Raw genomic sequence first — 22432 nt, forward strand, 5'->3', positions numbered from 1 at the left:
ACATGCATTACCTTACACTTACCCACATTAAATTTCATTTGCCATTTTGCTGCCCAATCACTCAGTTTGCTGAGATCTTTTTGTAGTTCTTCACAATCCCTTTTGCTTTTGACTGTCCTGAACACCTTGGTGTCATCTGCAAACTTTGCCACCTCACTGCTTACCTCATTTTCTAGATCATTGATGAACAAGTTGAACAGGATCGGTCCCAGGACTGAGCCCTGGGGAACACCACTAGTTACCCCCCTCCATTGTGAAAATTTACCATTTATTCCAACCCTTTGTTTTCTGTCTTTTAACCAATTCCCGATCCATGAAAGGACCTTTCCTCCTATCCCATGACCACCTAATTTACATAAAAGCCTTTGGTGTGGGACCGTGTCAAAGGCTTTCTGGAAATCTAGGTATATTATGTCCACTGGGTGCCCCTTGTCCGCATGTTTATTAACCCCTTCAAAGAATTCTAATAGATTAGACAGACACGACTTCCATCTGCAGAAACCATGCTGACTTTTGCCCAACAATTCGTGCTCTTCTATGTGCCTTGCAATTTTACTCTTTACTAGTGTTTCTACTAATTTGCCTGGTACTGATGTTAAACTTATCGGTCTATAATTGCCAGGATCTCCTCTAGAGCCTTTTTTAAATATTGGTGTTATATTGGCCGTCTTCCAGTCATTTGGTACCAAAGTGGATTTAAAGGATAGGTTACAAACCACTGTTAATAACTCCGCAATTTCACATTTGAGTTATTTCAGAACCCTTGGGTGAATGCCGTCTGGTCCTGGAGACTTGTTACTATTCAGCTTATCAATTAATTCCAAAACCTCCTCTAATGTCACTTCAATCTGAGTGAGTTCCTCAGATTTGTTGCCTAAAAAGGCTGGCTCAGATTTAGGAACCTCTGTAACATCTTCAGCCGTGAAGACTGAAGCAAAGAAATCATTTAATCGCTCCGCAATGGCACTGTCTTCCTTGATCGCTCCTTTTATATCTTTATCATCCAAGGGCCCCACTGCTTTTTTAGCAGGCTTCCTGCTTCTAATGTATTTAAAAAACATTTTACTATTGTTTTTTGAATTTTTGGCTAGCTGTTCCTCAAACTCTTTTTTGGCTTTTCTTACTACATTATGACAGTTAATTTGGGAGTGTTTATGTTCCTTTCTATTTTCCTCACTAGGATTTGACTTCCACTTTTTAAAAGCTGCCCTTTTCTCTCTCACTGCCTTTTTAACATGGCTGTTTAGCCATGTAAAGGCACAAATGAACGCAGATAGGATGGCACAAGACATGGAGTAAAATTTTCAAAATCACTTAAGTGACTGAGAAGCCTAAGTTCTATTGTCTATTGTCACAGAACTTAGTTTATGAACTTTCTAAGTCACTTCTGAAAATGGGACTGACACACTTGGGTGCTTTTGAAAGTTTTATCCTTAGGATCGTAAGTCATTTTTGAAAATGGGGCTTGGACAATTGAAAATTGCAGATACAAGTCTTAAGTAGAATTACAAAAGGCAATTTTACCTTAGCTGGTAACCATTACAATCCAGACTGGACTCCCAACCAAATCTGATGTTCTAACAAATTTGTTTTTCTCAAAAAGAGAAGACTGCTTTTGTCCTAGATGCATGATTAATACGTTATGTCAGTGTAATGCAACCACTTGCGCAGGGTTCAAGTGGGTTTTGTGGTTCCTTTAAACTCACTGTGATTAACCAACCCAAAACATTTTTTCTTGTCGTGTGTCATGTAAACAATGGGCATACAATACCTTAATAGTATTATAGAGCTTGTGTCATATTGTACTGCTCCCCATCTGCAGCAAACACATGGCAGAGTGGTAGATGCAGGACCACACATTTTGAACACAGTTTTTTTGCAAAAAGGGATTAAACTAGCCAAATATTTGCTGAAGTGGTGGAGGTGTGAGTGAATGACACATCCTCCCCATGGAAAGATTTACTGGGCATCCCATTATATAATTACTAATAGATCTGATAAATGGCAGTACATGTTGAACCTTTCTAATCCGGAGCTCCCTCGTCCGGCAACATCCGTCATCCAGCATGATTTTAATTAGCTGGACGACCGCTTATCATGGGCATGGCCAACTTTCCTGTGGTCCCATAAAGTTTGTTTCCAGCCACCAGTCCTGGCTCCCAGCGTTTTGTGCTGTTATTTACCTGTAATTTATCCCTAATTGTCTTCTAAGAGCCCAGCAAGCAGGGGACATGTTGGTAATGTGCTAGACAATATTAACCTCCCGTGGTCTGGCAAATTCTCTTGCCCAGCACTGATCAGGTCCTGAGGGTGCCGGGTTAGAGAGATTCAACCTGCAGTAAATACAAGACCATGCTCGGGTTTGTGCATTTTTTCATTCCTGTTCATCTGTGTATGAGCCTGACTGTCCTTCCCTTCAGACTCTCACCAGTGTCTTTATCACCCCTGTTGGGGAGTCCTGGATGTGTCTTCCCTCTGGGCCTGTCCGTGCTGGTGCTTCCTGGAGCGAGGCAGGACGGATGCAAAGTGCTACGGGCAGGGTGATGAGCCCAGCACTCCCCTGCTCTAACGTTGTGCTTCACTGCCACGACTCGAACCCGACACTGCCCCGCAGGGAGCTGGTGATGCACATCGCTGCTAATGGCATCGTCTGGAGCGGCACCTAGATGCTAACTGCGATGGTGACCAGTGACGGTGCAGCCGTCCTGGTGTGATACCTCTGCTTGGTGTCAGGAGCACTGTGAGACTGGCTCATTCAGCTGTGGGGCAGGGGTGAGGGAGGGGAAGCTGCTGCCCCATCTCCAGCTCCATAACGATCCTCGTGCCTGAGGAGGCCTGGAAGGGCAGCCCAGCCAGCCACGAGAGCGCCAAAATTCGCCAGGAGGTGGGGCACTGTGGGGCTCATGCAGAGTTGGGCCCAAAGGGGTTGCATGGATCAGCAGAGGTTACCGCTCAGGAGTATGAGGCTGGCCTTGTGGATTCTTGCTGGTACTGCTGGTACTGCATCGTAGTAGAAATATAGAGGGCAGGAGGAGAAAGTGAAGTAAGGTCTTTGCCTCAGGCACTTCTGCCCCAAATGGCTGTGCCAGGCCTGCAAAGAGAGTGGCTCTTGTACAGCCCAATCACAGCAGAAAACACTTCCCCTCCTGAGCAGGCCTGAAAGAGAGCCAGGGTGGGCCATAAGCAGTCCACTGGCTGGATGCTGCTCGCCGGGTTAGCTCCTAGCGGGCCGCCAGCACTACATTTGCCTGCGTGTCCACAGGCATGGCCGCTCACAGCTCCTGTTGGCCGAGGATCACTGTTCCTAGCCCGTGGGAGCTGTGGAAATTGGTGTTCTGATCTGTGCCACTTCCCGCAGCTCCCGTTGGCCAGGAACAGTGACCCACAGCCAACCGGAGAAGCAAGCAGCCACACCTGTGTACATGCAGGTAAACGTAACACTGGCAGCCGGCCAGGGGCTAACTCTGCTGAACCACACCTGGCCCAGGGGCTGCTCATATCCTGTTCCTGCCCTAGTCCAGCACAGCCACAAAGCACACACTTTTCTGGGGGAAAGAGGGCTAGGCCCCAGCGCTGTAAAGGGCTGGCCTGACAGTTTGAAGTGTAAGACCCTGTTTGCAGTTACAAGTAACTTTGTTAAACTTCAGCAGCTGAGGCTGAAGTTTTCTGTGCTGGGTGTTGGCCTCAGGCTGACTTTTGTTCTGTGAGGTCTCAGCCAACATGGCTCATTCATTTTTGAGAACGGAATTATAAGCAAAAGAGTCGGTTTTGCCACTGGAAGAAAAAAATCTTAGTGCTGCTCCAGTAAGAAGTTTTGTAGCAGTGTCCCGTCTTTCTACGGGGGATTGTCCTGCTATCAGAAGGGTGCCTTTAGCTCACTGTATGAAAATCTGCCCAGATGCAGCGATGGTATGAACCTTGGGGCCTGGGGGTGGGGGGGGTGGGAGGAGGATCTCTCTTTGCACATGCTCACTGAAGACTTATTAGAGTCTAGCAGCTAAATTCTCTGATGGTTCCATCCACACAGAGCGCATCCACAGATCCTATGGCACATGAGCCATCCCCATGGGATGACCAAGAATGCTGCAGCCCAGAGATGCAGGGACCCTGCCAAAATTTCTCTAAAATTGCTCCATTTGGCAATCAGGAACCTCAGAAGCACCAGAACTGGGAGCCCAGACTGGCCCTTGGGCTCCCGGGGCCCCCTGCACTGGTAGTGCAGAGAAGGAAGAAGCTACCAGATCTGAGTGTAGCAGGATGAGGGATGGTGCAAAGAGGAGGAGCAGGTGGAAGACGGGGTCGGAGGAACCAGCAGCAGAGCCAGGGAATGGGTGGCTTTGGCTAGAAGCAGAAGGGGCTGGGAACTGGGGGCAGGGACCAAGATGAGCAGGACAGACAAGAGCAGAGACACTGGGGTGGGAAAGTTAGTGACAGGCTAGGGGCACAGAGGCCTGTAAGCACTAGACCACACTGCCCTCCTGAATCTGAAATGGAGCCCAGAAGCCCTGAATCTCACCACTCCCTTGCCAACAAGAAATGTCTGCAAAACCCATGGGCCAAGAGCACACTTAATCCTGCTTCCGTTACCAGTCCACACAGAGGATAACAGTCTACTATTGCTACCCACTATGCTAACAGTTCAAGTGGCAGAGGTCTGTGTGGTAGCTCTAATGGTCTGAAGCCTGCTGGCATCCTTGTGAGGAGTAGTGTGTTTCCACGTAACCAAATTCCTAGGTTGTTTTTTTTTTTCTTAATTGGGAAATCACTCCTCAAAAATGTGTTAACAGAACCTTAAAGTTGCAAAGTCAACTTAAAAACTGAGAAATTCCAGACTTAAGGCTGCCTGTGTAACTGTAGCTCAGTACCTTTGTGTCTGCACACGAAGAGACAGTCTTTGATTCCACGATTGTGCACTATTTCTTTGCACAGGAGCAGAGTTCCCTCTAGCATCTTATTTCCATGTGTGGAATGAGTTTTGTTCTGTGCCCCAGTATGGAGGTGGGGTGTGACACATCACATCTGTACTGGTGCATTTAACAACATTCATTCTGCACATGGATGGTGTGTGGAGGGGATGGGGCCAAGGGGTTCCGAGTGTGGGAGGGGGCTCGGGGCTGAGGTGTGAGGGCTCCAGCGGCGGGCACAGGCTCTGGAGTGGCATGGGGTTGAGGGTCAGCAGTGGAGGCTGCCCTGGGGAAAGAGGATTACCCACAGCCTTCTCTCACTGCAGCAGCACAGGACCTGGTGAGCGGCACCTCTCCACCGTCATGGCAGCTCCAGGTGGGCCAGATGAAGGAAGGGCCCTGGCTGCAGCCCGTCTGGGCTAGGCTGGGTTGGGACCAGGGGAGGAGCCCCACTCGCCAGCCACAGCAAGTCTGAGGCACATTCTCTCCCCACCTCTGCCCTGCAAGAGGCTGGGCCAATCACTTCGCCCAGCCCGTGCATACGTGCTCGCTCAGTGAAGTTCCTTATTCTCTGGGTGCCCAAAAGAAGCTCCGGGGCTCAGATTTGCTGAGCACTCAGCTGCAATCCAAGTTAACATCTGTAGGCTATAAACATGTTAAGTCTCACCTTGGACACCCAGAGTTAGTGGCTGCTTGATATTTTGACCGAAATTCCCTTACCTTGTAAAAAGAGCATAACGCTACCACCCAAGAAAACCTGACCAATGTTTGTGAAGTGCTCCAGCCCTGTGGCGAGGCTCCAGTGAACACCCAGAAGAAATGAATGATCCTGCACTGAGTCAGGCTTCAGATGGGTGCGGTAAATAAGGCCACACACTGTACAAGGAGGGGGAAACCCGCTGATTCTCCCTCTCTCTGCTCACCGAACGAGGCAAGGCATGTGATAATATCGGCGGGTGGGGGACGACCATAGAATTAAAGACTGTACCATAACCTAGACACACAGGGGGGCAGAGTGAGGTAGCACCAGCAGCCTGAATTCTGGCCTTTCCAAACTTCTGCATGCTTGATTTTGCACCCGTGCCAATGTTCTTCTGGGGAGGAGGCTGGTCTGAGGGTGCTTAGTAGCCACACTGTGCAGAGCAGAGTCGGCTGTGCTGGGGTTTGACTCAGTGACTGTAAGGAGAGACACTAATGTATGATGAGTGTGGTAGGGTTTGTTCTAGCAGTAAGAGGTCTGAGGCAACCATCTAATTCAGGCTGAGTGGTACTCTGAGAAAGTGTCCCATTTACAACAGAGGCCTGGCAGGCTCAGGCCTGGGATTGGAGGCCCCGTTGGTAAGAACAGAGTGCAGCATGAAGAGCACCGTAGAGATTGCAGGGGATGGAGTCGATACCACAGAAAGATTTCCAGCTCCAGTGTTTGCTCTGGGCCAGGCTTTGTCATTTTTTCCATTGCCCTCACATGCTCCTGAGACACGGAGCAGCCTGTGGTGCGAACTTGTGCCCTGGATGCAGACCAGGCCCCGAGCTAATTACAGAATTACCTATCGTGTGGGAAAAACTGAGTTCCATTTTCCTATTTGTGAAAAGCAAAACTGAAAATGGCCCAGTTTGTGCACTCATGGGCTTGCCCGCCCGGCTGCGCTGAGCGAGTGAACCTTCGCCTCTGGCTGCTGAGTTTCCAAATCTCAGTGTTGAAAGCATGACTGGGGAAAAAAACACATTCTTAAAAAGCAGAGCTGTGTGTTAGAGTCACGACAGCTCTGTGGTAGCAGGCGGTACCCAGGAGCGCTGCCGGGGATGAGCAGCTACGGAACAGACTTCACTGTCCTGGCTTTGAACTGCTCTCGAAGGCCCAGAGACCCACGCCCTTTGCTCCCAGCCGTGCTCAAACTCACTGACCCGGCTGGCTCGCTGATTACGGAGGGCTTGATGCTACATCTGTCGGAGCCTATCAGGGCTGCCAGGCCCTGGCTGCAGAGTCACCAGTAACTAGTGTGGGCAGAAGGCACCCTGCATGCTGGCTGCCCCGGTGAGTCTGAACCTCTCTGAGGGGAACAGGCAGCCCTTGCCCGGGACTGCGGGGTGGGCCCCGCTGAGACCTGGCTTGCACCCCTTTTCCATTCCACAGCACCCCTGCACCTGCCTACTGGCTTCACGGCACTGACCCGTACCGGGAATCTCTCCTCAAGGAGCGTGGGCAGTGACGTGCTTGCTAAGCAGAGAAGCAAAGGGCATATGGCAGTGGGGGTACTTCTCACCAGCTCAGTGAGGTTCACCGCGGGCCACACTCCTTGTGGAAGGTGTTCCACACCCACACACAACAGTCTCGGCCCACAGCCTGTGCTTCCGGCCTGGACGTGGCCATGAGCCCCAGAGGTGAGAAACGCCAGGGTCTAGGTGACGGGAGACGGAGAATGCAATCCCCTGCCCCACGCAGCTGGGTCCCCATTTGCCAACCAGATGGTGCCCCTTCACACACAGCTGCAGTAAACCTCTCTCTAAGCTGATCAGATATCTCTACAATCATCTGTGCCACCTCATGGCCACCGCTGGGCAGCAAGGGCAGAGCCAGCCTGGGGCCCACAGAATGCCCTGAATCACAGGCCTCCTGCCGGGGGCACACCGGGGGTATCCAGGTGCAACTCGCTGAGAAGCAGGGAGGTGGGGGCAGAGCCACGGCTCTGCCCCCAGCACTGTGGTATTTTGCTGCACCTGTTACAGTGGTTGTAACAGAGTTGCCGGATCTCAAGCACTTCCTGGTGGCCTTGGGTGGCCCGGCAGCGCTCCTGCATTGGTTTCCCCTTGCTGGGCTTTTCCGTCTCTCACGGAGAATCATGCCTCCAATGGGGTCGCCCTCCAGGTTCAACCCCTGTGGGGCGCTCAAAGCTGTGAGCACTCGCTGCCTTTGACTGTGTGCCCGACGTGCACCAAGAGTCTCCAGCCCTCCCCGGGCTTGGCCTGCAGCTCTTCTCGCTCTCTGCTGGGCTTCCCCCACCTGTAAGTCCTACACTCGGCACAGGTGTAGCAGAGCGGGCTAACTGAACAGGGCTGGGGAGTCCTGGGTCTCCTGGCATGGTACAGGAAACAGCAAATACCCTCCTCCACCCCAGCAAAACCAGAAGCTTTGTAAAGAAGAGCCGCGTCTCTGGCAAAGGAAGGGAATACAAGGGAATTTCCCTCTCTCGGGGTGTTTTCCCTGCCCCGCCTTGTGCACCAGCATTAACAGGGAAAGCTCCAGACAAACAAACCTTTCAGAACCACTGAGGAGAGACCTTTTTCAGTGGTATCTCGTCATAGCAAATTTCCATATCATCCATGGCCGAGAGCGGCCAAATACGAGTTACTGGGCTCAAGGTGTGCATCGCTCAGGGTGCAATTCTACAGCACGGGAGCAAATCACAACAGCCTCTTCCAGTTAAACAAAATGGATGAAAAGTGAGGTCACAAGTCAGAGTGACTGTGGAGGGGTTCCCAGGGGGACACCCAAAGAGATCACTGCTTAGTCCAGTGAGCATGTCTTGCAGAAACACATCCCATCTTAGGTATTAGCTGAATGCAAGAGTCACTGGGTGATATTTTCCGGCCTATGCTAAGGCGGATGTCAGGCTACAACGTATCAACCCCTTCTGGCCATGAAACCCGTGATCCCGAGGAACTGTAGTCCCAAAATATTCTGAGTCACTACAGCAGAGATGTGCACATGATGAAAGCTATTTTCATTCTCTTGTATCGAATCCCCTGCAACTAGAGCTCAGGCTGCAAAAATTGTTGCAATGTAGCTCAGAAAAAAAAACAAAACACCAAACAACCAGTTATTTTACCAACTGCAGCTGAAGTTGGTAAAGGTGTCTACAGGCGAATGAGATTCTGATGCTTTTTGCTGAAGGCAGTTTTAACCTTTCTTTTCAACAACAAGCCATTTTTAAGGAGTGTGCTGACTCATTTTAATCCATGAAGCCCACGCACCCAAGTGACTGTACCCAAGAGACAGGAGGAAGGATGCTACACTGTTTTGTCATAATTTGGGGGTGGTGGTGGGGGTTTCTCTCTCTCTTTTTAAACAAAAAAACCAAAACCAAGTTACCAAAAATGCTTGTCATGTGACCTGTGATACAGTAAATGAAACTGGGTCTACAGTAATGAAACAGGGTTGAAAAACAACAGCCAAAGTTGATTGCCAGCATTTCGCTTAGCTTCAAAGTCTGTCAATTAACAACATGGGAGGTAGAAATGCAACCTTCAGTAACCTACCTAAATGTACAATTCTACAGCTCACTCATTCTCACCCAGTGCCTATAGAGGTTTTTTTAATTAATGGCACAGCACATTCACATTACTGGCTCGAGGTTCTGCGTTTGGATAAAGTGACAACGAAAGCAAGTAGCACAGCGCGTGACCCGAAGCTGGCAGAAGTCAATGGGAGTCCCTCAGTCTACTTCAGGATCAGGTGTCCGTTCTAACTTACATATGTTGCATTTCTGACCATTTTTGAATGAAAAGCATCTGCAAACAGCAGGCAGCCAGGCAACAGAAGTTACCCTCCCTGTACGTAGAATGAAACAGCAAACTTCATCCCCCTCCTCCCCTTGGCTTGTGCAATAACCCACATCAAACCGGGCTCAACTTTTGAACTTAATGGCTTCTTGATCAGTTTTCTTCACCATTTAATGTTGCCCAGGGCTGTGTGTCCAACAAACAGCTACAAACTGTCATGAAGTCAGTGCACTCATTAGTAGGAAAACTCACAAGTCAAAAATACACCTGACAATGGCATATAAATGAAGAAAAAATAGAAAACCAAACACTTGCCTCCTGCTAACATTTCAGTGCATTGAATACCTCAGTTCTGTGCCCCAGTGGACAAAGCTAAACACACACTAGATTCTAATACATACTGCAAAATGATCACCAGTACACAAAAGGACAGAAATCTACTCACCGGGAGCTGGTCCCTGCTTCCAGGAGGAGGGTGCCTAGGAAAATATGTACCTAGATTCTAGATACTTTTTTCATTTGATTTAAAAATCAAGAAGTCCTAGCTAGCTAGACAGACATAATATCACTTATTTCCCTCCATTTAGCAATGATGTCCAAAATGTTTAAAAGGGGAAAAAAACCCTCAATCTTCATTCTCATTGGAACAAAATTACTCATGCTGACTCACCAACCACTACTTCCTCTAGCTTCGTTCTCTTCATACTTCTGAGTATGACTGGTCAATTTCTCAGGGTCTCTATCGCAACTGCAGCTCTTCCAGGAAGAATACCCTTTAATGACACCCTGGGTGGGAAATGTTTTGTATATTCTTTGAACAGACCCTGCTGCCTTTTCTCCTTCTATCAAAGCCAAGGGAATCACCCCCAGAGGAAACAGTCATGAATGGTAAAGATCAGAAACAGAGAATCTGAGTTTGTGAGTTAAGTTAATTTCTTCATCAGCTATTTACGTACTGTACAATGCAGTGACACTGTGACCTCGGTAGTTCAGGAACCAAATTTGTGATCAGCATTGCCCAAAAGAGCCATGGCAGTGTAAATTCATTGGTTCATTTACTATTTTATATGTATTGTTCTCCCAGCAAAATGACTAAGTATTATTTTATGCACTTATTTTATTTTAGGCCATAACACGGTAAAAGCATCCTGACTGGGTAATAATTTAGACTGGTTAACAAATAAATCACATTGTTTTAATACCATGTGCTGCTAAGAGCTGAAGGAGACACATTAAAAAGCCACTGGCATAGTACGTTGGCTTATGAAACTGGTGACGTGGACGTTGGCTTGATAAAATGTACTCCCTCTAACTGGATTCAGTAAATCCTCATCTGGCTGCAGAGAGAAAGAGGCTGAATCTCTTTAAGGAACTACACTTAAAGGGACTGGGGTAGGGGTAAAAGGGGAACTCACTTGAACAGAGACAGGAGAGGGAAAAGAAGTGGCAAGAACAGGTATGGGGAAACATGACCCAGCTTATGTGGGGTGGCGGGGGGTGGATATTTAGACCTTGATAGGAATTCTCTCTCTCTGCCTCAAGCCAGAAGCACCCACCTACCCATAGGATGGGAGTCGGAATGGGGTTCTTCTGCTTTGCGCTCATCATCTTGTTCCTATGGAGGTGGGGAAGAATTTGTCCTCAAATTAACCTCAGATTAAAAGGGATAGGAACTTCCCTTTCAACAGCTTGTTCCATAACTATCTACTACTGGTTTTCTACACTGTCCCCTGAGGCAGATGATGTCTGTCAGTGACAGAGAGGGGGTACAGACCAGATGAACCTGCACCAGATCAGTCCCTCAGTAGATAACACGGATTCTACTAAAATGCATTTTGTAGGTTCTAAAACCTAACCCCTTGTAAAGGGTTTTAAGATCCATTTTCCCTAGAATCTGTCTCAGTTAAAAAACTTTACAGTTTCTATTTACAGTATATTAAATTATGAAATAACACAGGAAAAGATGCAGCAAGAGCTGACTTGGGAAATAATTAGACCTTATATGGAAATAAAGAAAAAAACACAGATTATTTCCTTAAGGAGGAAAATGATCACAAGTCACATTAGATTTGAGGCAGTGTCTGTGCAAACGGATCTCTTATGTCAGCGGAATTGCTTTGACTAGAGCCTGCACACATGCAGCAAATTACTGGGAAAAAGAAAACAAAAGAATATCTTGCCAAAAAGACAGATCAGCAAACTGGACATTTTGCCACCAAAGGAAAGCAACACGGCAAATCTGAAGACAGCCCTGGCGGGATTCTGACCTTAAACAACAGATCATCTACAATACGTTAAATCTGACACCGAGAAAGGGTCAATCATCGCAGATGATTGCCCCGCTATTTATAAACTACGATCCAAACTGGTTTAGCAATGAGCAATTTTCACTGCAGTTGTATAGCACCAAGGTGTGTCTACACAGCACTGAAATGCAGATGAAAGGTGTGGGAACTGTGGAGCCTGCACTCCACTAAAAGGCTAACTGAACCTTGTTGACACTGCTGGCACAAAGTAGAGTTATCTAATTCTCATTGCTGTAGTCCCAAGACTACTGTAACACAAGGTTGGTAGGTACCTTTTTGGTCATCCCAGCAGGATCTACAAGGGGCAGTTAGTGAACACGCTGTTAGAGCACTTCATGATTCAAAGCCCTGGGGTCTGAAAGTACCACTGTATGGACAAGATCCCAGTGGGTAGCATCAAATTAGAAGAGGACCTAGAACATGGGTAGACCACGGGCTTCATCTGAACAAAGCAGTTGAGAAAACAGATGCTGTTTCTGTGGGCGAGGTTATATCGATTCATTGTTTCTCATCTTTAGATTGTGAGTCAGTGACCAATTTCATTGACTAAAACTTGCACTTTGATTCTATAAACTTAACCCACCCACAAGTGTCTGGGTGTGAGGTAGTGGGACATTACACTGAGGGGAACCTGGAGTCATATTTAGTTGATTCAGGATCGAGCTGGGCAGATAACTGATTTTTTTTTTCAGTTCGCTGGCAATTTAAAAAAATAATTTCAGGTCAAACAAAATTTTCAGCAAATCAAGAAATCAAAAAATTCACAGCAGGTCAACCAAAATGTTTTGTTTCAACAAACCAAAACATTTTCTTTAAATTTCAACCATTTTTCAACATTTTTGACTGCTTGATAAAATAAAATGATATTTTGAAATGAAAACACGAGAAAAAAAAACAAAAAAGCCTGAAATGTTTTGTTTAGAAAATGTCAAAATGAAATACTGATTTTTTTCCCTGAAATTGTATTTTAGGTTTGTTTTAACAAAAAACATTAAAGGAGATTCACAAGGGCTGTGTCTAGACTAGCTCCCAACTTTGAAGGGGGCATGGTAATTAGGGTGATGGGAGATTACCAATGAAGTGCTGTGCTGCATATGCAGCACTTCGTTAGGCCTACTCTCCCCCACGGCAACTTCGAAGTGCTGGCTTGAGTGTAGCCACGAGTCAGCCACGGGTTCTTCGAAGTGCCCACACTCCTTCCAAGGCCTTTTACTCCTCAACATTTTCACACTTCGAAGTTGCCGCGGGGGAGATTTAGCCTAACAACGTGGTGCATACGCACCGCAGCACTTCATTAGTAATCACCCAACACCCTGCTTACCATGCCCCCTTCCAAGCTGGGGGCTCGTTTACACACAGCCGAAATGTTTTGGCTCCGCTGAATCTGCGTTTTTCACCAGTTCAATTCCAGTTCAGACAGAGTCTTCATTGGTTAAGGCTTAGTATCTTCCTAGGCTGCGTATGTGTGTGTTTGTTTTTAATAATCTGAGTCCTTTCCTCACAGTGGGTAGTTTAAAGGAACACATAGGTCTCCCCCAGATTTTGGGGGGCAGTTAATGGACAGTTATATGTTCCAGCAACTTCTGAAGCCTGTGGAGGGTCAGCCTATGAGTTTGGAGTCCGTCAATGCAAAAGGAAATAGACATTTGATCTGGCTGAGCGGCTAAGGAATCCTGGAGGAAGTTGGGGGAATACCTAGGCATGTGCTTTAGCTTACACATGTGTGTAGCTGTATTTAACTCATCAGGGCTGGTGGGATAACATCCCCTAATTGCAAGCTCACCAGAGAAAAGTGAGTCAAAGTTCATGAAGTGTCACAATAATCCACAACCAGACAGGATGAGGAAGGGTTCCGAAAAAAAGAGACTGAAAGACTGAACTGCTCCATACAGAAAGCTCTAGTGATGCTATTCCAGGGCAGTAAGAAAATGATGCCAGGTAAACAAGAATAGTGTGAGAAAACAATGCACTAATACTGGGGTGATGGAAATGAAGCCTAATCTGGGGCCAAAATAATAAGGTGGATGGACTCTTCTCCCCACCACTCCGCAAGCATGACACTGTCTGTCTGAAAGACCAGCTCCCTCCAGCTCCTGCGACCCCCAGATCTTCTTCATTCTAATCCATAGAGAGTTCAAACAGGCCCAGCCAGGGAGAGAGCCTCAGAAGACACCACCTCCATGCTACCTGGAATGGGAGAATTTTGCTGTGCCCTCCCTGCACCACGGGTCCTTTGCTTCCCTGTCTTATTTCTTCCCTTTTTCCTTCTGTCAGAGGGGAGCCTGGCTTAGCCTGCCAGGACTCTGCATTTCGCAACACTGCTGTAAACCAGTGACCAGCCAGAGGAAGCTAAATGCAATCTCCTAGACAGCCTGGCGCTGGCACGAGTCTGGCAGGTCTCAGAGTGGCCAATCAGATCGTGAGCTGTGTCTCCGGTTTTCCAGCAGCGAGCTTGCCAGTGGAAACCAACACAGTTATTACCATTTTTAATATTCTCCCAGAGACTATTACATGGGTGTGGGGGTCTTTCTGTAAACTCTCTCCAGCCAACGGGAGGGGGAACAAGGGACATTGTTAAAATGAAAACCTTACTCTTCACGTATCAAAGGCGTCAACTGTTTTTCCTCCTTTTGCTGTATCTTTAACAGATGGTTAGTGTCTAATGGAGGACTTGCCATGGGACCAACCCAACTGCAGTCTCCATAGGCCAAATGTTGCTGCAAATTGTTGAACATTGAGCTGTGACTGGGTTATGTTCACACCTTTAACTCTTTGGGCACCTATATTCTGCTGGCCTGAATACCACAGGCCTATTCCCGTATATGTCAGTAAGCATGGAAAGCATCATGAGATAGAAAATACCTTACAGAGGGCAGGCAGAGCTCATCTTGCTACACCAGGAAAGTCTTTCCACCTTGTTTCACCGTTACACCCATGTGCTCCGGGCAGTGTGAGGTGTCTCTAACACAGAGGTGCTCGCCTATTCCATTTTCCTCAAAGTGACACCTGCCAACAGGTTTAAGAAAAATACAGCATGGTTAGCATTGTGCAATGATGGCCTCAGCCAACCAGGGAGAGCGGGGCGGGCCATGTATTAAGAACGTAGGCCTTGATCCTGGAGGGAGCCCTGCATCGGATGGCCCTGGCTTATAGATGTTCACCAAAGCAGAGCTCAGGCCCTTAAAGCATGCATTGTTTTGTATCCACAAAGACTTTACATTTTCACAAGCAATTAGTAATTTTGACTTCTCCTTTTCAGGTGTGCTGGCTCTTGGACATTCAAACCTTAGAGGCAATTAAGATCTCTGGTTACCTTGGAAAACTAAGGTTGAAGCACTCATTTGAGCCCCCTTTCCAGACAGGGGGCCAGACTGTTTCACAGTATGGCATTTTTTTAGTCTTATTTTATGCCGCGTGGAAGTTAAGGCAAGCACACAAGAGGTGTGTGGGGATCTGCACCCAGGGCTGGCAGCTAGAACTGACTGAATTCTAAACCTGCCTCTTACATGGACTCCTCCTGGCCTCTGGTTCCCCCGGGTCACAAAGGGAAGATGCCACTTGGTGTGTCTCTACAGAGTGCAATGAAGTGGGGCGATGAACACCAAGTCTTTACACCCGCGAACCCATGTGAAGCTCATGCAATACTGCAAAAATAAAATAAAAAAGATATTTCTGATCCATCCAGGCTGGCTCCAAGTTCTGGGATGGGTATACCATGTCACCAGCAATATGTATTCCAAAGCATCGCCCCGGCTGCCTGGTCAGATATCCCTTATAAACCTTCAGCTGCCTCATTGTGTTTCTTCAAAACCTTTCTTAAAACTCACCATGGGCAGGACATGAGTGAAAACCTCAGCCATGTTTGGACAGCTGCTGCATTGTGACTGCACATTGCTATACATGCACACCTCATTGTTACGTGGCTGCTTTCCCCGTCGGTTTGCATAGGTGCAGGAACTAGGGGTTCCAGGGGTGCTGCAGCACCCCAGGCTCCCAGCCTAATGCCATGGGCTCTGTTTCTGGCTCTGCACCCAGAGTCCCATGCACCCAGGGCTCTGCTGTCAGCTCTGTGAACCAGGGGCTCTGCTGCTGGCTCCAGCCCTGACATCCCAGCTGCCAGTCCTGCACATTGGGGGGCATTTGCTTTGGCCTGTGCACTGGGGGCTTTGCTGCCAGCCCTATGCCTCAGCTCCCTGCTGCTGGCCCCACAGGCCAGGGCTTTGCTCCCAGCCTCATCTGGAGGTGGGGAAAGACAGTGGTAAGGGGGGGTGTCAGCACCCGCACTTTTAAAAATGCTCCCCATTGCCACATCCCCCTCTATTGTCACCTTAGACTCGACTTGCCCAGTCTTTGGGATCAGGTCTAGCTCTGTTCTGGGACCATGCGGCACTTGGCTCATGGAGCGGTGACTTCTAAACAATGCCAGAAGGTAAAGAAGTGATCATCACAGAGAGACAGGGCCAAAGGTTTCTGGCTGCTCTGGATGTGACAGCCCTTTAAGAAAATCATTTTCAGCATACATGGTGCTGCATTCCCTTCTGACATGGCTGCCTTGGACGTTGAAGTGCTAATTCTAAATTACCCAAACACCAGTTGGACCTGTTTGCAAGTGATTGTTATTGACCTGGCCGGTGTGAACTCTTGCACATGTGGCTTTGCAACTTCACTGCTAGACTGGCATGGGTGTTTGTTTTGCTTTACAAACTACAGGTTGAACCTCTCTCATCTAGAACTCTCTCATCTGGCAACGTCCCTCATCTGGCAACGTCCCTCATCTGGCATAATTTTAGTTAGCTGGACGACCACTTATCATGGGTATGGACAAGTTTCCTGCGGTCCCATAAACTTTGTTTACAACCACCAGTCCTGGCTCTCAGCCGCGTTATTTTGGAATAAGATGTTCTGGAAGAGATTTTTTGGAATAGCTTATTCCAAAATAGTGCGTCTACAAACAAAATGCACTCAGCTATTTCGAAATAGAGCATCCACACTGATTGGACGCCGAGTCATATTTAAGGCTACCCTGGGCAGGACTGCAGGCCCCCTTTTTTGAAAAAGCCGCTATCCCCTGTCTATCCAGCCCTGGTTTTGAAACACCTGTTCCAGAATAGGCGCTGTTCCTCACAGAATGAAGTTACAGAACTCGAAATAATCCATCTGCTATTTCAAAATTATTTCAAAATAGCAGTTTGGCTGTGCCGACGTTTGCAAAGTTTTTTCAGAATAGTGGCTGTTATTCCAAAATGACTTTGCTGTGTAGACACACCCTCAGTGTTCTGCACAGCTACTTAGCTGTACATTATCCCTAAATGTCTGCGAAGAGGCCAGTGAGCAGCAGAAGTGATGGTAATGTGCTAGACAATACTGACCTCCCGTAATCCATCAAATTCTCTCGCCCAGCACTGGTCAGGTCCCAAGGGTGCCGGGTGAGAGAGCTTCAACCTGTATAAGCAAATGGTCATGCCATGCTCTAGGTCCTTAGACATAACTTAACTGTGTGCAATAACATGCCCTAGCAGACTGTTCCTCCCACTCAACAGAAGTCCTCAAAAAGACAAGTGGAGAGAACCCTAGGAGAGAACCCCCATCCTAACAAGCAACATCTTGGGGATAAAACCCCTTTGCAGCAGGCCAGAGAAAAGGCAGCCCTTGCAGATGATAACTGCAATGCACTTTGCACAGGGCTCAGATCTACACTGGAACTTGGGTGAGAATTTTATGCACCCGTGTAGTGCACATACCCTGGTTAAGTGCCAACATTCACTTGGAGCCTAAATTTCTGCATAGACACAGCCTACTTCCCCCTAGGCATCTGGGCATCTCTCTCCCATCTCAGGCCCTGAGGAGTCCATAAAATGAGTGATGATAAAGAGGGTCCTGATCTGGAAGGTGGGCTCAGAAATGGGGGTAGAGAGAAAGACTCGTTAGCACCAGGGGGATGGGAGACCCTGAATCCAGTCACCTTGGGCTAATGTGTCTAATAATTTATCCAAAGCTTGAAATGGCTTCAGCAGGAGATAGGCAGGTCACCCCCTTGCTACAGAGCGCACAACAGCTCATGGTCTGCTTTCTCCAAACTCTAGGGCACAGCCCAAGAATAATAGCCTGGATTATGTTGCGAAGGACGATGACAAGTTCACAACAAAAACAACAAGAAAAAGTCCCGTGGCACCTTATAGACTAACGTATTTTGGAGCATAAGACCCGCTTTGCCCAAAAAAGTTTATGCTCCAAAATATCTGTTAGTCTCCAAGGTGCCACAGGACTTCTTGTTTTGGAAGATACAGACTAACTCGGCTACCCCTCTGATAAGCTCACAACAGTCTTTTCACACCTTTGTATTGCAAGCTTTGTATTTATTCTGTAAAGAACACAGGCATCCAGGTAAAGAGAAGGATGGCTGCAATACAAAAATCGGTCAACTGGAAAAAGAAGGAAAGTTTTTATGGCGGGAACTAGTTCTGTGACCTGGTGGAAGGGAGGATGATTGAAATAGGGCCCCGTTAGGAACAGAAATGTCTAGATGGTTCAGAGAGTTCTGTGAGGTACAAAGGACCAATTTCTTAAAAATGCCTCTGATTGAAGCAGCTTGTTTTATTTTTAATGAGGCTTTGCATTATCCATCTCCCAATCAGCAAATGTTTTGCAGAAGGGGGCCCACAAGGTTAGGCCCCTCGTGCAGACAGCACAGGCAAATGCCTAGCTAGGGCACATTCCTTCTGAGGGGCAGAGCTGAGCCACAGATGGAACTTGGGTCTCTCATGTAAGAGAGCTGGAATCCTTTCCCAGGCCTGCCAGAAATGATTTGTGCAACCTCTCTGGTTCAGCTCTTGGGAGGCCGGGGGAGGTGGGGGACAGGAGTTATATTTCCTGCCTTTTAGGGCAGGGATGAGAGGAACATTACTCACAGATGAGCACCGGAGAGCGAGCTGAATTATTAACACTGGTCAGGGTAAGAGGCAATCACCTTCCCACCCAGAGCTGAGCACCCCCTTTCCTAGACAGCAGGGGACCGTAATGGGGAAAGTGGGAGAAGAGTCTGCCTTGCCAGCGTTCCCTGCAGATTGATCTCTTTGCAGTCCCTTCAGTAGGACACAGGAGGTTCTGTGGTGGCCGAGGACAGGATTCCTGGGGCAGGGTTTGGGATAGCACAGTACGAACTGTTCTAACTCCCCTTCTGCAGTGGTTCCCCACAGTTTCGCTCTCAGCCAGACCCGCTCTGGCTTTCGTGCGGACGGCAAAAGGCAGCGCTCTGCCTTCCCCTCACGCTAGTCCCCCTGTTGAATTTCAAGTGCTAGTTGCTGGTCAAAAGTGGGGGAGGGGGAAAAGAAAGCACCTGGCGATGGTGGGAAAACATCCTGCTTGTTTCACTAATGCCAGTCTCAAAACGGACTCAATGATTTTGATCAAACTGAAAAAAGGAAAACGGCTGAGTCTGAAACCAAGGGTTTGGGCTTTGAAGTGACCAGGTCACTTTTGAAATGTAGGTGCCCAAGTCACTGAGTCCTGCATCTGACGAAGTGGGTCTTTGCCCATGAAAGCTCATGCTCATATATTTCTGTTAGTCTATAAGGTGCCACAGGACCCCTCGTTGCTCTTGCAGATCCAGACTAACACGGCCACCCCTCTGATATAAGTCACTGAAGTGTTTTCAGTGTTCTCCCTTGAGCCTGGCAAATTGGCCAGGCCCAGAAGTGAAGTTTGATAAAGTCAAAGTTAAGCTGAAATCAGAGGATAATCAGTGGAATGTGCTAGGTGTCTTGATTGGTGTGTTACCACTCCATTTATAACCCCAATACAGCAGCTCCCTTGGGCTACGTCTACACGTGCCCCAAACTTCGAAATGGCCACGCAAATGGCCATTTTGAAGTTTACTAATGAAGTGCTGAAATACATATTCAGCGCTTCATTAGCGTGCGGGCAGCAGCGGCGCTTCGAAATTGCCGCCGCTTGCCGCCGCGCGTCTCGTCCAGACGGGGCTCCTTTTCGAAAGGACCCCGCCTACTTTGAAGTCCCCTTTATGGGAATAAGGGAACTTCGAAGTAGGCGGGGTCCTTTCGAAAAGAAGCCCCGTCTGGACGAGACGCGCGGTGGCAAGCGGCGGCAATTTTGAAGAGCCGCTGCCACCCGCACGCTAATGAAGCGCTAAATATGCATTTCAGCGCTTCATTAGTAAACTTTGAAATGGCCATTTGCATGGCCATTTCGAAGTTTGGGGCACGTGTAGACACGGCCTTGCTGTCCAACAGGAACTGAAAGATCACCACGCTAGTGGTTGGTGTTCTTCCATATTCGCCACAGTCCCCACCCCCCGCCACTCTGCATAAATGCACTCCCCCTCCTGCAGAGCCAGGCTCCCCCAGAGCCAGGCACTCTCAACCCCCATTTAAATCTCCTCCCCTTCCCCAGAGCCAGGCACCCCCAGCCTTCCCATTCTAAATCAATGCCAGCAACTCCCCGGAGCCACCAAGGCTGGCCACCAGGGCCAGAGCCGCAGCTGCCACGCGCTTCTCCCACCACGTGGTGGTGCGTGTGCGGAGCAGGCGGACAGCACTGCCCGCGTGCAGCTCTTGGAGGAGCTGCATTTAAAGGCTCCAAGGCCCAATGGCCACACCGCAGCATCCTGTTATGTCACGAGTGGCGATTGTGTTGGACATGGGGGCACTAACCCAACTGCTCACTCAGCTGTGGTGGTGAGTGCTGCTGTTTAACCAGAACACCCTCAGCTTACTTTTAGTTATAGAACAAACAGGTTTCAAGAGGTAACGAGCCTGCATGCCCAGGCTTGTTCTGCTGAGCCTGATCATGCAAACTGTCAGGGTGGCTGAGCAGCAACAAAAGACCCGAAGTTTATGTAATACCAGCAGCAGCCGCTGTCATGATACCAAAGCAACTTTTCAACAAAGCTATATTCGCATCAAAGGAATGTGTAGCAAAGGAATAGTGTCAAGAACATATGCTTTGTTATTCAAGACATCTACAGCTGGCTTCATCCTGGAGTTCCACTTCCTGTTTCCACTCTAATTTAGCCCATTACTCTAATTTCTCAGAAGCAACGGTAAACTGCAAAATTACTATGAATATCCATACCTCCAGAAGGTTACCACTGGACAGCTTACTTTAATGGAAAGGTAGCGAGGGCCTCGTAGGGGCCCACAAAGCAGAAATATACACCAATTTCTGCTGTATGTCGTTGCTGTGAGCAGCTCTCCCTCGAATTTTTTCTACCCCTGCACAAAACAAATTGTGTTCTGTGCACGTAGGCATGTGCAGAGGTGCAGCAGCCGTGGAACATGCTGCCGGCTGTCAGTGCTCTGCCACTCAGCAAGGTGGCATTTGAATTCCTCGCAGGCAGCTGCCTAAGTGCTCAGCCTATGGGGAACATGGCTGTGACCCCCTACCTGCTCTGCACTGATGTGCTATTTTTGTCAAACGGTATCATGCACAAGACACAGAGGTTTATTTTAAATAAAAATGGTTAAAACGGCTTAAAGCTTTAGCTATTTTTTAAACTTTCTTTTCAAATGAATGAGAAATGCAAAAGTATTGGTACTTAGGTGGTAAAATGAGCCATAGAACATGTCTGATACTTGCTAAATTCCCTGAATAGACTGAGAAGTGGTGTATGTGTTGACAAGAGGACCTTCTTTTTATCCAGCTACCAAGGTATCTAAAACATCTTATATGGTAACCAGTATTTTGAATAAATAGCCAAGCAGCTTATCTAAAAGGTTTTGATACTGCACTAAATAAAATGGAGTTTGATTGACCTAGTTATTATTTTTACCTATAGCAGATTCAGGGGTTTTACGAAAGCCTGGCACGGTTTTGGGAGCAGGAATAACATATGCAAAAGTTTTTTAAATAGGTCTTTCCCTCCTGCTTTGAGCTTGATGAGTATGTACAAGTTTCAGGAACAGGCTCAAAGTTTCTGTCCAGTAAAGTACAATTTCTCACAAGTCTCTTCCATGACATTCTTGTCCACCCAGCTTCAGTTTGAAAGAAAAATAAAGTAAATCACCCCACCAACTGCAAAGTCTTTGTTGTGTGATTTGCTTTCATCATATGCACTGGCTGAGGATTGTTTTGTGCCGGTGTAGGAAACCCAGTACTCTTTCTTGTGGATGTTTGTATTTATTCTGGATGCTGCTCCAAACCCCGTACCACAAAGTTCTTTAGGATCCCAGTCGTCATTACAGTGAAATCTCTGGGCTATATCTCCAAAAATGACTTTATTCCATCCAGTGGCATGATCACACTGAACATTTATTTTATGAACAAGTATAATAAATTCCTCTCCTCTCCCCACCCTCAGGTTCTACCATTTTTATTTATACATAACAAGTTGCACGTGGTTAATTATCCTTGTTATTCAGGCCTTTATTGCACAGTAAATACAAACACCAAAGCAAGCCCGAAACCATCTAATGCTGAGTAACAATAAACCGATCCATTGCTTACCTTTATTCTCATTGTTGTAGCTCACACTGCCATTATTACCGAGTAAAACACAGCTGGGAAAACTGCCCCTTGTCTTGGGAATTTATATGGCCATGTCATTCCCCTGCCAGAAAAGACAGGGAAAGGATATTTTCCCACGCTGGATAGTCACTATTGCTTCCATGGGAGCAGCCAAAGGCACAAATCTGTTCCCAGCAGAAAGTGCCTCTGCGATTGAAAACCACAAACTTGGACTCAACTTTGGGGCCTGAAGGTCCCATG

The 22432-nt window shown here is 47.7% G+C and overlaps 1 long non-coding RNA gene across 1 annotated transcript in view; it reads right to left on the minus strand.

The window, feature by feature from the left end:
- Nucleotides 1–22206, minus strand: part of LOC142010156 (uncharacterized) — an 87609-nt gene extending 65403 nt beyond the window's left edge. The window contains exons 1-2 of the long non-coding RNA XR_012644706.1: nt 22172–22206; nt 14578–14716 (exon numbers count right to left, since the gene is read on the minus strand). This is a non-coding gene — a long non-coding RNA (uncharacterized LOC142010156). The remainder of the gene's footprint in view (nt 1–14577; nt 14717–22171) is intronic.
- Between the last annotated feature and the right edge of the window lie 226 nt (nt 22207–22432).

This window comes from Carettochelys insculpta, chromosome 3 (assembly GCF_033958435.1).
Source record: "Carettochelys insculpta isolate YL-2023 chromosome 3, ASM3395843v1, whole genome shotgun sequence".
In the NCBI taxonomy this organism is placed as follows: domain Eukaryota; kingdom Metazoa; phylum Chordata; order Testudines; family Carettochelyidae; genus Carettochelys; species Carettochelys insculpta.